The sequence below is a fragment of the Dromaius novaehollandiae genome, chromosome 2 (assembly GCF_036370855.1).
Source record: "Dromaius novaehollandiae isolate bDroNov1 chromosome 2, bDroNov1.hap1, whole genome shotgun sequence".
NCBI lineage: Eukaryota > Metazoa > Chordata > Aves > Casuariiformes > Dromaiidae > Dromaius > Dromaius novaehollandiae.
Genome location: NC_088099.1, coordinates 117,044,726 through 117,059,162, shown reverse-complemented (window position 1 = coordinate 117,059,162; position 14,437 = coordinate 117,044,726). Strand labels below are relative to the sequence as shown.

General features: G+C 36.4%; 1 protein-coding gene across 1 annotated transcript in view; it reads right to left on the bottom strand.

The window, feature by feature from the left end:
• DLGAP1 (DLG associated protein 1) overlaps window positions 1-14,437 on the bottom strand; it is a 410,611-nt gene that overhangs the window by 237,365 nt on the left and 158,809 nt on the right. Inside the window, exon 2 of the mRNA XM_064507246.1 lies at window positions 12,233-12,341. The gene's annotated coding sequence lies outside the window, so the exon portion shown is untranslated. The remainder of the gene's footprint in view (window positions 1-12,232; window positions 12,342-14,437) is intronic.

Sequence of the window (14,437 nt, the reverse complement as noted above, 5' to 3'; positions counted from 1 at the left end):
TCTTCTATAGCTGTACAGAGACAGGCACCTCTGGAGGGTCATTTGTCCTCACCATTTAGGAATTTAGCAAAAATATCCTTTGTTGGTGCTATTTCCACTGACTAAAGACTAAGCCTAGACAATGATCTTAAGACTAAACAAGTAACTTCGGACTGTTCACCTTGGGTGAGAGGTACTCATCTTAGCAGCCTGACTACTGCCACTTGTGGAAGGGATTTAGGGGTGGGAATTGAGAATGTGAAGTAAAATATGAAACCTAGTAATAAGCATTCATAATGCAGCAAAATAAACTTGGGACTGACATTAAATGATGATACCAGATAAAAGAATTTATGCAATAGATAGCAATCAACTATCATGTTTTTCAGAAAATAATTCATTTATAGGAAAAGCTAAACATGATATACATTGAAGAAAAATGTTTATTTATTGATGGGCTTATTATATTCCTATCTACTACAGCCTCTAGGTAGCTATACATAATTTAAACTGCGAAATAAATCACACTAAGCTATACTAGGCAATAACATTCATCAATTAAATTGCTGACTTTTCTAACCCAACTTAAAATTCATTCATGCTTAGATAAACAGATGACCCTTGGATGACGAAAGGATAGTAGTTTCTGAGTTAACAGCCTTCCCAATGAGTACACCCCCGTTGTCAGCCTTTACATTTTACCCCCATGCAGGAGTTCAGCTATCAACGATGAAAACAAAACTTATAACGTTGGTGTTGATGTGAGCTGTTTGTGGGCTAAGTGATGATGGCAGGGGAGAATTAGTGGTTCTCAGTGATAGATTTATTTCCAGGAGAATCCCCCTCAGTGTAGAGGACGCTCTCTTTGCCCTTATCTGACGAAAAGCTTCCTCACCAGAGAGCCCACAATAACACCACAGGAGATACACATGCCAGCAGAAATCAGCAATAGCAGAAACACTATTAGCTGGGCCTGGTCAAACACCTACACTTAATGACATTGATGGGAACAAAGTCTGTTAGTAGCCAACTACGTTTTCGCTACTCTCTGGAGAGTAACCAATGCAAATCCAAGCCCATGCCACAGGGGTGTTTCAAATACTGCAGACTCCCATATTCCCCATTAGCAAAGAGACACTGATCACTCAAGCACCAGGTTGTCCACAGTAAAATTGCCTTCCTGAGATACCTTCCTGCCCTCTAATATTGCCAGAAACAGCATGAGGAGTCTCCTCTTTGAGACTCTCTTTTCAGGATCTTCAGATCACTCCCCACACTGGAGAAACATGGAGAAAATTAACTGATTACTACCTATCAGGGTATCAGAGACTATCATAATGAACCGAACAGAAAGGCATAATTAACAGATTAAATAAGTCCTGAGCAGAAGTAGCACCTCCTTTTTGTAGCTATAAAGAGGCAGATTTTATTTACGATTAAGAAAGAAATATATCTTTACTCAGTATAGCCAGAGAGAATTTGGGGATCTGAATAATATTCATTTAGACTGGGATATGAAAGTCCCACCTTTCATAGATTTGTGGGGGTCAGGAGGATTACTAAAACCTGCAGGGCAGCCAGTAGAAGAGATTAAGAAAATTCAAATAAATTTAATCAGGATTTGTGAGGGTAATGTTTGAGATATAAAAAATTCAAATTTCAAAAATATGCCACAAATTTGCATTCTGTTTCCCTGAAAGAAGACAACATGGCATTTATGTCTCATACATTTTCCCTTGTTTTAGTAATGTTGTAGCTAAATGCTGTAATGCTGTTTAGTAATGCTGCAGCATTCAGAAAGATGACCAAAAATAATAGAAATAGTATTTTAAAGTCAGATTTTTTTCTTGGTTTTGCACAAAGGTGCCTGTTCTAGTATCACAGCCAGCTTATTTCCAGTGAATCAAATTACTGCATCTCCCACAAAGTTGCTTGGATATCTTTCTCTCACATTAGATTGCTCCCGATCTTAAATCTAAGAAGCTCTACAGTTATTACAGTCACATTCTAACCCAGTGCTATTATTTTCTTCTTGATGTCACACTGACTGCCTTCAATCCTCCCCAGTATTATTTTGCTTATGGGCAGATTCCACATGACATATTCAAGAAAATATGTTTTGACCTAATCAGTCCAATTTGTATCTCCTGGAACAGCTAAATTGCCTCATCTCCTTCAACACATTTTTGAGTTACTTTTTTAATTGGACAGAAAGAAAGAGTAAATTATATTTATTCTTTATGTTCACAAAATGCTACATAAGACCATTTATATATATACCATTAGACCATTTATACCATAAGACCATTTATATATGTATTTATATACACACATGTAAAATATAATGTAATACAATAATTATACAACTTTATTCTGTGCAAACATTTTCCAGAGTCATTTGGCCAAATCAGGAAGTGAACTTAGTTTAAAAGCATAAAGCAACACAACTCAATTTTTACTGAGTCCAAAAAGTAATTTTATCAAGGTCTACCCATCAGGAAGCAGTGCTCCCCCTCTTTAGCTGTTCCAGGCCAGAGAGCACCTTCATGCAGTGCTTTGAAGCTAAAATCAGAACAGCCTTATGAGCAAGTAAGACATTTGCATGAAGCATGGGAGCAAATTAGAGTATATCATCTGAATAGCTCTGTTATAAGGCTGTATAGTTAAGAAGCATATGTACTACCTTTTTTCTTGCTCATTTATAGAAACAGAAAATCCCACATTGCTAACACGTGCACCTTCATCTTCTCTGTCATAATGTGGATGCTAGGTGCCCTCAACTCAAGTAACTGGTAAGATATCTTTTCCCAACATTAGTGCATCATAGTAGTTGCTTTTTAGTTTGAACTTTTGTAAGTAGTTGTCAGCAATAATTTGTCTGAAATACATGTTGCTGTACCTCTTTGTTGGACTTGATAGTCCATGCAGAGGATCTACAAAATAACGATGAAATGCAACAATGCCACTTGTACAATTTTTATTCTGATAATGATATATAGTCCTTGAAGATGACAAATAGCTTTTACATACTGATATAGCCCCAACGACCTACTCTTTTATCTCGGTTGTCACATTGATGTCTTGGATAAATATACTTCCAAAATATCTATGATACGTCAACCACTTTATAAGCGCTTATTTTTCTTTATACTTTATATTCAACTAAATTCACTTTTATACAAAACTATTTATACCATGAGTACTGGGTTGACATAAATCTGTTTTCCTATGCAAGAAAAACTAGGTTTTAAAAACTGTTTAGAAATAGCAGGACATAGAAAATATAATTTCATTAAGTGTTAAGCAGGCCACATTTTCTATTTTATTTTTTCCATCTTCTTAATTTCTGCATTCCTGCAAAAATTTCAAGAAAAATCTAAAAACTCAGTGTTATAGGTTATCGCTCTATACCTACATAATGATTATCAGGCAAAATTTGGATTTCTAGAGCCTCATGAAACTCAGCTTTGTGACTGAACAAAACTCAGGACAGAATGCAATTCTGATTCAACAGATCAATGATCTTAATCCATTGGTGATCGTTACTTTGGTCTCCATAACCATCCCATTTCAGTTGAGTATCCCTGAGAAGTAATACTAGGAAAGTGGCTTGCAAATAGGACTTGCACTGATCTGCCACAGATGTTGATAGGACTGGTGGCTTTTAGCCATGCAGACCCTAGGGCAGTAAGTGCAAAAATATAAAGAAAATAGATCACTTCTGTAGTAACTGCTACCACGTCCAATGACAGTGAAATTACTCCTTGTATTGGTGCATGACTGGATGTTTGATATGTCCATGTAGCCTCTAGTTCAATGTAATTCTCACTGAAGTAAAACTGAACCAACCAGACTCCTCTATTTAACACCGTAGTTCTCCTGGTGGGAGACAATGGGCTGAAGAAAATTTTGTTTCTGCAGACAGTATTACAGAAGACCAAGAAATGCTTAGAAATGTTTAGATACAGAAGGTGGTCAACATATTGAGATCACAGAGGATGTCCTGAAATGTGATGGCCACTTATGCCTTGTCAATCAAATCAACTACTGAAAGCCTAAGAGAAATACAGCTGTTGCCAAGCTGATAGATGATATCTATTTACAGACTTGGTCCTTCAGTCTTTTCTCTGCCAGTGACAGAAGAATGAATATTGTAGTATTAGAATGAGTGAATCAGAATCATTTTATTAGATAGATGGATTGAAGGAAAACACTTCAAAAGTACTTCAACAGCAATCTCAAGTAGTTCCTATTAGGTCAGAACAGTTTTTAGCCATTCTTATGGAAAAACAAACAAACGCTCTGATTCTGTGGGCAGAAGAGACCACTGCGACAAAGTAGTCTAAGTTGCTGTGTAGCATATTACAGAACACTTCACACTATTCCACAGCACCTTCGATCAAGCCCCATAGTTTGAAACTCAAAAGCAGCATATTGTTTTTAGCTCTGCTGTGTTTCTAAAATTTTCAGGGGAACTCAAGAGATTTTGGTGAATTTAATGAGTACATTTCAAGGATGTTTGAATATCTAATTCCCTAAATTACTTCTGCAATCCTAGCCCTAATTCCAAATGAATTCTTTTAAGTTACAAAGAATTCAAAACACTGCTTAGTAAAGTGTTCCAATGCTTATTTACTTCTGCTTAAAAATATGTACTTTGCTTCCATTTCCACGTTTAACTTCCACACACTGGATGACTTTCTGTCTTTGCTAAAGAATCTCAGAAGTTCAGTGGCTATCTATTTTCTATGCTGACAAAATCATTTTCTGACTTCCCCTTCACTGAACCTAACAAGCTATATTCTTTTAGTCTTATCACAGCAGCCAAACCCTGAACCAATCTTGTGGCTTCTCCCAAATTCTCTCCAGTTTTTCAACAATTTTTCTCAAATGTGAGTACCTTAAGGTAGTATGTTCTGCAAGTGGCCTTATTTGGAATAGAAAGAAGATCTTTTCCTGTTTATATGCCCAAGTAGTGTACCAATCTGTCACCTGCGGAAGCATGTTACAGCTGGTAACCTACCATAGACTCAAAATCCTTTTCAGAATTTTGATTTATGGGATAACATCCCCTATTTTGTAGGCCTTTATTCTTGTACTGCTAAATTTTTAATCACTATATTTGTCTATATTGGATATATAAAGATGACACTTTACATACAAACTCACAGAAAAATGTTTAAGCAACTCATCCTTCTCATTTTATATCTTTTTATCGATTTTCAAACTATTTCCAGACTTTACTTTTAATGGTTTTATACTTTCTTCCATTCCTTGAAATTCATCTGTTTTCCAGGATTTGCAAAATCTGAATTTCAGTCATCTGAAGAACTTCTTAGCCAGCTCTTAAAGCCTGAATGCAAAATATTTCATTCTACTGATTTTACATCACTGAAATATTTCTTCCCTCTTTTCAAATAAAAAACAGTAAGATAACTATTTGCATGAACTTTCTAGACTACTTAAACTTCACCAAAGTCCTCAGGTAAATTTGTGCTTTAAGAGCAAAGACAATTCTGAAAGCTTCAGTAATACACAATTACGCATTCTTCTTGATGGATGATAATTTGTTAAGAAGTTTTCCTGTTTTTTCTTTTGATCTTTAAAACATAGTCACGGCAGCCAAGTGAATCATGACTTTGGACTCTCTTGAGCACTCCAATCCTATCCATCAGAATTCTCTGCGGTGCCCCTACTCTGAAACAAAACTACCCTGCCCCTTCCTCAAATTATTAGCCTGTTTTTAAGACCATACCTGCAATACGTAAAAAGAAATAGAAATACTTTGCAGAAAAGGGCAATGAAAGAAAGATGACTAGAATCTATGCAATAGAGATGAAACAGACTGCAGAAACAGCTTAAAATAATAACCACATGGCAGAGGGAAAGTTTCAAAAAAATAAGGCTTTCAGACCAACATCATTTTATATTACCCAATGAGTTGGAAGGTGGTGCCAACACACTTTGGCCACACTTTCACTACTCAGTAATGACAAATTTCTCTTTTCATTTTGCATAGTGCAGGCTCCATGCCTGCAACACTGAGCTAAAAAGATGATCTGAATCAGATTTTTGCTGAAGTTGCAGCTTTAGTTGTTACTGCCTATAGTCCTTCCAGTGTGAGGGTATACATATATACCACATGGTTCCTATGAGCCATTAAGAGGTGGTGAGAAGTTTATCTTGTGCCTATGTATGCTTACGAAGTGCAATACAAACCTAAGATGTATCTCCCTGTATCAGCAGCCTAAAACCAGTTCTGTAGACCAGTTTGTTTTGCAAACAGGCGAACCATTAAGCGATATGATTTCATACTATTGGAGTAAATAGGATTTCCCACTATGATTGATGTGAAATTGGTACTAGGAGAGAGCGATGGGCATATGAGGAATGTTCCCTTTCTCAGAGTTAATGGTGTTATTATTTTTGACCCATCATGCAAGCTTCTTACAGGAATCCACTTCCAAAGGTGTGCACTTACAAAACCCAGCCCATCGAGCTGCTGTCAGAGTTAATGGCAGAAGCAGATGCCTAAGAAAGAGTATAAAAAAGCAAAGGAATACCTCTAGTATTTCCTGTGTTCGAGAAAACCTCTTTTGAGGCTTGAGACCTTACAGTAGCGTCACCTATCTCTAATACCATATCCCTTGGCCTCAAGGCAGCCAGTCAACAGTCATGCACTCGCAAGGAGGTCTGTTTTGGCTGTAGCCTTGGTCACTGTAAGAAAAGGCAGGCCCAAGGAACAGTATTTTAAAAAAGGGCATTTAGCATTCCACAGCGTTAACATAAAACAGGGAGAAAAGTTATGATAAACCGCAAAGGACTAGATGCTTAAAGGAAATACTTTACCACACTTTCTTACATATATATCTACGTAGATCTGACCTCTTGTACAACCTCATACTCATTTGGTTCCTGTCTCTGTCTTGTGCTGAGTTTTCAAGGCCGTTTGCTTTCTTTTTCTTTAATAAAAATTTGTGTTCTGGTACTCTTGACAGAGTTTATATAAAAGCATTTCTTTACTCCTCTCTGATTACATCCTTAAGGTGTAATATAGTCATGTTCTAAAGATATGGTATAAAATAACTGATCTTAAGGTACAAAGTTTCTTTCTCTACTTTTACAGAACTTGAGCTCAGTTGTATAAAACAGGGCCTTCTGGCAGGCCAGGACAATTTGCCTTACTGATTTCCCATGTTTCACAAAAAATACAGTCTAGAGAGCGGAGGAAGAGTGACTGCAGTTTCTTCTAAAATTCATTCAGAAAATGTCCAGATGACACCAATTGTCAAAAGGCAGAAGATCAAAGGCACATTTCTGAAATTATTTTTGATATAAAATTATTGTATCTGTGAGGAATGGTTACAAATTTCTGCTAGATGTGTAAAAGATGGATTTTCTTCAGATTGATACAGAGAAACTGATAGCTTTTGCCATACCAAATTTCAGCCTTCCTCTTTATTCTGTTGCTTTTTTTCCAGGTACATATTTAACTCATGTGAGCAAATTCATCACAAGTTTGTATTTATTCACCAATAGGTCTCTATAGTTCCTAGATATTAATGACTGTTTCCTTATCTATCACTAGAAATAAAACTTCTGAAATAATATTTTACTCTATATCTCAGCACTTCTTTATCTACAGTTTTTTGATATTTTCTCTGTCTATTTACTATGACTCCATTTTCCCGTATGCCTACATGGATCATGATTTTTTAGAGTTATGACATCACTGTTGCCACTACTGCAAGCAAATCTAAGGAATGTCCAGGAGCAGTTTCAATATCCACCGCATCCCAAAAGATTATGGATTTTCCCTGGACTTCTCACTTGCCACTGGATGAAAAATGCCCTTTGCTATTTAGAACGAATTCCATAGGAGTGCTCTTTTAGGTAGCATAAGGCCAACTGCACCACCACTGTTTCATAAGGCAAAAGACCCTGAATCTTCAGATAGAGAGATCATTTCTCTCATTGCCTACCTATTCTTTCTTAAGAGTTACCCCTATCTTTTATACTGAGTGGTTTTCACATAAGTAGAAAAAAGAGTGGAATATGTAAAATGTATTTTTATTTGAAATTCCAGTTTTCTCTAATAGACAAGACACTGCACCTTTCTATTTCTTTGTCATTTTAAGTTTCTATTCTCTGATTCATGGGCTTTGTACATCCAATCAGAAATATTATTCAAATGATAATAAAAAGTCTTGTCTATATTTTCTTAAAAAGGTCACAATCAATTTTTCAGTTAGCCCCTGAAAGTTTATTTTTCTTTATATTTTATTTCACTATCTTTGCCTCATCTTTGCTTCTCTGCTTTCTCAGTGTACTTTACCCAAGGCAATAACAATTTGCCCCCTTCATTACAGCTATATCTGTTACCTTCACATCAGCATTTTTAGAAAAATATCTAACACTCCCTCTTGTACTGAATCAAAGACTATCCTATCTTTTAACTGGTAATTTGTTCTCTAGATCATGTGTCTTTCTTTCCTAAGGAACAATAAATTGAAAAGCCCAAGACTGCTGCATAATCAGACTATACAAAGTGCCCAATATCTTACCTACTTAACAGCGATCTAAGACAGGAAGACCTTAAGATTTACTTTTGTTTCATACATTCTGCTTGTAGAGGATCAATTATATTATTTTTGTTTGGGCTCATTAAAGTTCAGTTTCTTCCATATCCTAATAAATTTCATATAGATTCTTCACATATAACTTTTTCAAAGTCTAGTCATCTTCTCCCTGTTGATAAGCATGTTCTGATTTTGATTTTAACAGCAGATTTGAGCATATTTAAGTTCCACCTGGCGCTCCCTTTAAAAAAAATATTCACGACAATAGAGGAAAATGATGGTGTACATTGCCTATATATTCCTTACGAAAATAACTGGACTATGCTCTCTTCTTTTTTATGAATGTGTTACTGGACAAAATACGCTCTTTAATGTCAGAATGTTTTATTTTGTATTCTTTTGTTAAGAGATTTGTTGCATCCCAACCTTGCATCCTTTCACCTCAAGCACAAAGGATCCTTTACAGAAAGGCAATAAGCTGATACGATGTCTTACAGAAACCAGTGTTTCTTTTGAGAATCATCTATACCTTTATGGGACTACTTCGTTTCTGACATTTTGTCAATTCACAGATATTCTAACATGAATGATATGTATGTTTGTAGTTCTAATAGTGTTTTGGTCACGCATGTCCCTCGGCATTCTGTGATATCTTTACTCCCAACACTCAATGAAAAAAGCCTGTATTCCACCCTCTAAGGAATGACACTTTTGTTTCTGGTGAATAAGCAGAGGGTTACTATATTAGGAGGAAAGGACTGTGCGTACACGCACCTGTGTGTGTAAGTATACAAAGTCTGCACAAAGCTTTCTGCCAACCTGAATGCATGCTACAAATATTCTTCTGCACCAGTCCAACAAGTTCCAGGTGCTTTCTCCTCTAGTTCCTTTGGTTCTTCATCCTCAAGTGCTGAAGAGTGTACCTAAACTGCTAGATAATAAGTACCATATCCAATAAGTGGTGAATCAACTGAATAGTTGGAATCTATAAAAGTATATATAGTTATAGTATAACTAACTCAAAAGTTTGCTTCTTAATCATTAAAAAATGAAATTACTGATATTCAGGTGAACTCCAAGTAAAATTATGGGAAAAATGGTACAGGAAAATGTTGGAAAGTCTGTTAAGATGTGTCTGCAGAGACAATCTGTATCTTGGCATTTCTTCACTTTTACACAGCTGGCTGTACAGCCTTAATAATGTTTTTACTTCTAAACTTCCTCGGCCTTTAGAAAAGACAAGCTATTCTTACAGATTTGTCTTGTGGCAAGTATCACTGTTCACAGGGTTCAACAGAAGGACTGAAACCTCTGATTTCCTGATAAAATGTCTGTGTGATGATAGAGTTTATTTTGCTGAAATGATTTCACACTTGTTCATTGGTAAGAGAGAACAGAGAAAAAGGACACACAAGACTCCTCAGGCTCCAAAAGGGGTATATTGTATTGTATGGCTATTCTGCTCCCCCCACCCCAAGCCCAAGCACTAAGCTTTCCAATCCTACCTCTTCTAGTCTGTTTTGGGCCCAATATCTTCTTCTTTCCGATTCCTTAGCCTACGTCCTATCCTCCTTTCTGCCATTCTTTTGTTTTGCTCTTCTATCACAGTCTTCTCCTACAGACTGTTTTCAGTCTCAGCTTCACTCCAGCTCTGGTTTGGGGTTTTGCATTTAATTCCTCCTCCCTTCCCTTACATTTTTACGCCTGGGCTTCTTGCCAAATTTCAGGGTTTGTTCTTTGTCTAGCTGGTGTCCAGAAAAAGACAGAGGAGACCTGTCCTCCCTATGCTAATTCCAGTGCCTGATGGAACGGCAGTGACTAGCTGTTCTTGGCTGCAAAAGGATGTCCTCACTGTGGGTATGGCACATGCTCAAATCCAGATGCATATAATAGCCAAATTCAAGCACAGCCTCAGAAACTGAACACTGGTAATGTTGGAGATAGATTGTTTTTTTTACCCAAACCACAGGGAACCAAAGGGACAGAATTATTATTTCAAAATGCATTGCAATTTATTGATACAAAAAAATGTAAGTAGTTATTAGATATATCACTATGAAAAACACATGCCTATGTTAAAAAAGCAACTTTTACTTGGGAAAATCACATCATTGCAAGCATTAAATATGATCTCTCCAAGGAAGTTTTAGACTTGATTTACAAAAGGCTAAATTGAGGCAAAGGTAGTTCAGCTGACCTAATAGATTAAATACTCAGAAAATACACACTAGTTCCAAGTCCTATTCTCTAAAGAATATGCAACAGTTTTTCTAACATATAAATGTGAAATATACACATGTAATGTATAGATACATATGTATGTGCTATGTATATAATGTAGAGAATCATATATATACACTAAATGATCATGGATGTAGTTTTACAGCTCTGGATATGCTACAGCAGCAGCAGCCTGAGTCTATTAAAATATAAAGTAATTGTCACTGCTGGTTTGTACCCTTTTTAAAAGTGATCAAATTAACATTTGAGCATGGATCCTAATATTCTAATTATAACAAACTAATTTTCTAAGTAAATGAGGAATGTATTAAAATTTCTTAAGGAAAGAGAAAACAAGGAGGAAACATCACTCCTGAACGCTATGAAGAATATTCCAGAGATGCACAACATTGCATTTACTAACTCGGACTAACTGTCCACTCAGGAAAATTTACAAGTTGAAGTACAGTATAATACCTCACTAATCTTGATGAACCCATAACCAGTTATATACTTAAACATTTACAATAATGTTAGTGAATGAACTTGCTGGGTACTGAACGATAAAGAGCTGAATATAGCATAGTTCTGAGAGCTACTTTTAAAGTCATAACAAATCATAAGCAGCCTATCACTTTAAAAAGAAATGTAAATTAAAAACTCTCCTTTTTTCTAGTGCTTGTATGCTTACACCTATTGTGTGGTAATACACAGAGTATAAAACACCTGATTTTGCTTTGCTTCCATTCAATTAATGTTGTGAAATATCTTTATTTTACTATATGTGTACATTTCACCACTATTCCATTTGTGCTCAAAAGGCTAAAGTTGCTAGAGGTCTGCTTATCTATGGTATATCTACCAGGTCGATATGGTCCTGTTTTTCTGCAGCATTTACTTTCAAAAAGGCTGTGGAACCGTGGAAAAAGAAGTTCCCTCACTATTAGAGCTCCTCTAGGCCATTTCAATGTCGCTTCCAAGATGCTGCAGCCGCTCTCCCATGCTGTCTTCAGTACTTTCTTTTTGGCTCTGATCTTTCTCTTTCTTTAAACTCCTCCATGCCAAATCAATCCTGTCCCTCATATTCTTTAATCTGGCTCCACAGCTACAGTACACCCAGACCTATGGGGCTCTATGCAACATTTAAGTTTATATGCGATGTTTGTCTGTTCCTGTCAGACTCACAAAGGCAGACCAACACTCAAAGACTGCTGATGTTAATGCTGTGTGCAACCTGCAAGCCAAGATAACAGCAAAGATGGGCTATCGTATATATAATCTTTTAAGCCCAAAATAGCTTGCTACCAGGCTACCTTCATGTCTATTGAAGCAGCTCACAATCTGGAATCAATTAGTTTCCTGTCCTTTACATGCAAACCTGGGGAAAACATGGATAAAAGAGATGCAGAGACAGATCAAGGAAAACGATCAGAAAGTAAGAAGAAAGGACTCACCTCCTTTAGTCACTTTTCCATTTTAATTTGGTTCAATACTTAAAGAGGGAAGGGATTTTTTGCACACTTTAATTCAGATGTCAGTTGCAATATTTGATGCTTGACTGTTCTGAAACAAATCAAAGTGTAACAGTTAAAACCACTAGCTTGAAACAAGATAAAAATTATTAACATTGCAAGCAGCTACTTATTCAGCTATTAAAAGTCACAGCAGTGTCGAGAGGCTTTTATACCAAAGCTCTGTGTCAAAATTTCCACATGGTACCCCACTGCACCTCCTCTCTTGCTTGCATGAAAAAAGCACAAATAAGAATATTTGGAATTTACAATGCTGCATTTGTGGTGCCTTTTAAAACATTTTACTATCCCTGCACAACATACAAACAAAGTTTGTCAGCTCTTTAACAAAATCAGTACAAGTTACACGTGTGTTTGCCTCAGTAATCTACTGACTCTGTAAGCTCTCTTCTCCCCCAGCCTCATCCTACTACCAACTTTGCTTACACTACATAAGCAGCATGCAGTCTTATTGCCTCTGGCTGGAAAAGCAACAGGGCTGTGGTGAGGGAACTTGACCAACAAACCAGCAGAATGTAGCCATATACATGGCATTTCCTCACCAGCATCTCATGGGTGGCTGAAAAACTGCATGGCAAATCACTGCACATTTATATATCCAAATTTTAAACATGATACAAACTGAAAATACCTATTTCCAAGCCATTTTCTTTCTCTGATAAGCAAATTTCCTTTTTTTTCCAATTTGTTAAAGTGATACATATTTTTTCCCTTAGTTCTCCAATACTACTTACTGAGACTTACAGAAATAAATGTCTTTCTTCTGTGCTCTATATTTGAGTTCTGAGTCATCTTACTATTTTAAGTTTTGTTTCTCATTACTTAAAGGTTTATCCTATTTTATTGGTTTTTTTTCATGTGAACAATCCATAAGTACAAAACAGAATAAGCACCAACTTTTTTCTTGTAAATGCAATTTACAGCTTCAATCACTTTTTTATTTGTACTGAGAAGCAAGTTAAAAGAGAGAAAAAAAAGCATTGTTGAGTGTGATACGAGCCTCCGATTGCACTAAGGTACAATCAGTACAAAAACCTCTTCGACAAGGTGAAAACTACTAAGTTATTTTACTCTCTTGACGCTCACTCAAAGAAATGCCCACAACTGACTAATGGACACTCGTTGCCAGAATAGCAAGTAAACCATTTCAGAGGAAAAATAACAAAGCAATATTACAAACTCGTGATTATAGGGCCAGAAGAGATGAAAGTGATCTGATGTTCCACTTTGCACAGGTCAGAGAACTTCCTTAAATGCACTCCTTTGGAAATGGAAAGCTTATCTTCGAAAAGCATCAAGCATTGGATTGAAGTTCTTCCAGATACAAAGGGGATGGGAACAGCCTCTACACACAAGATAAGTTTACTTGCGGGAATACTTCAACTCCAGAAGAAGTCAAAATGATGCAGGCTTACTGTCTTTTTATTTACCATAAAACCCCTTTCCAAAATGAACTACATTCTGACACTGGTTCAGAGTTTCTGGAATTAATGCCAGAATAGAAACACATTCCACTAATTTTCCAAAGATAACACTTTTTGTGTGGCCGGCTTTGAGGATGTGCCTCTTTCTTGAGGTATACAACCAGCTTCAGGGTACTACTTTTTAAATCTAAAACCAGTTCTTGCTGTACAGTCTGTCTTTAAGTCATTTTTATATTTTGGTTATGCAGGTTTTTATGTCAAAAGGGGGAGAAAAACAGGTTTAAAGCAGGAAAAGGTAATGGTAAAACCAGAATGATGGCAAGGGGATCAAGAGAGAGGTACAGAACGAGAAAATACTTCTAAATCATTTTGGAAATTCACTGATTTCCAGCTGACAGAATCCCTTTTGGGTGAGGGTTACAATTTGACTATGATATTGACTACATCATAATCATTTTGGGTTTTCCCTGAGAGTATAAAATTTACAGAGTATATTTAATTGTAGCAAGTAAACTGGATTGATTTTTCCATCTAAGATCCCCTTGGGGAGCTTTCAAAGATAAATCTCTAAAGGATCAAGTCAGGCAGGTGCTTATGCACAGCCTTCACTTTTAAGGTCTTCTGTGAAGCCATTGAAACTCACATGTCTGCAGACAGTCACGTGCCCGAGAACACTGCTGATGTGGAGCTTAAACAGGTTTTT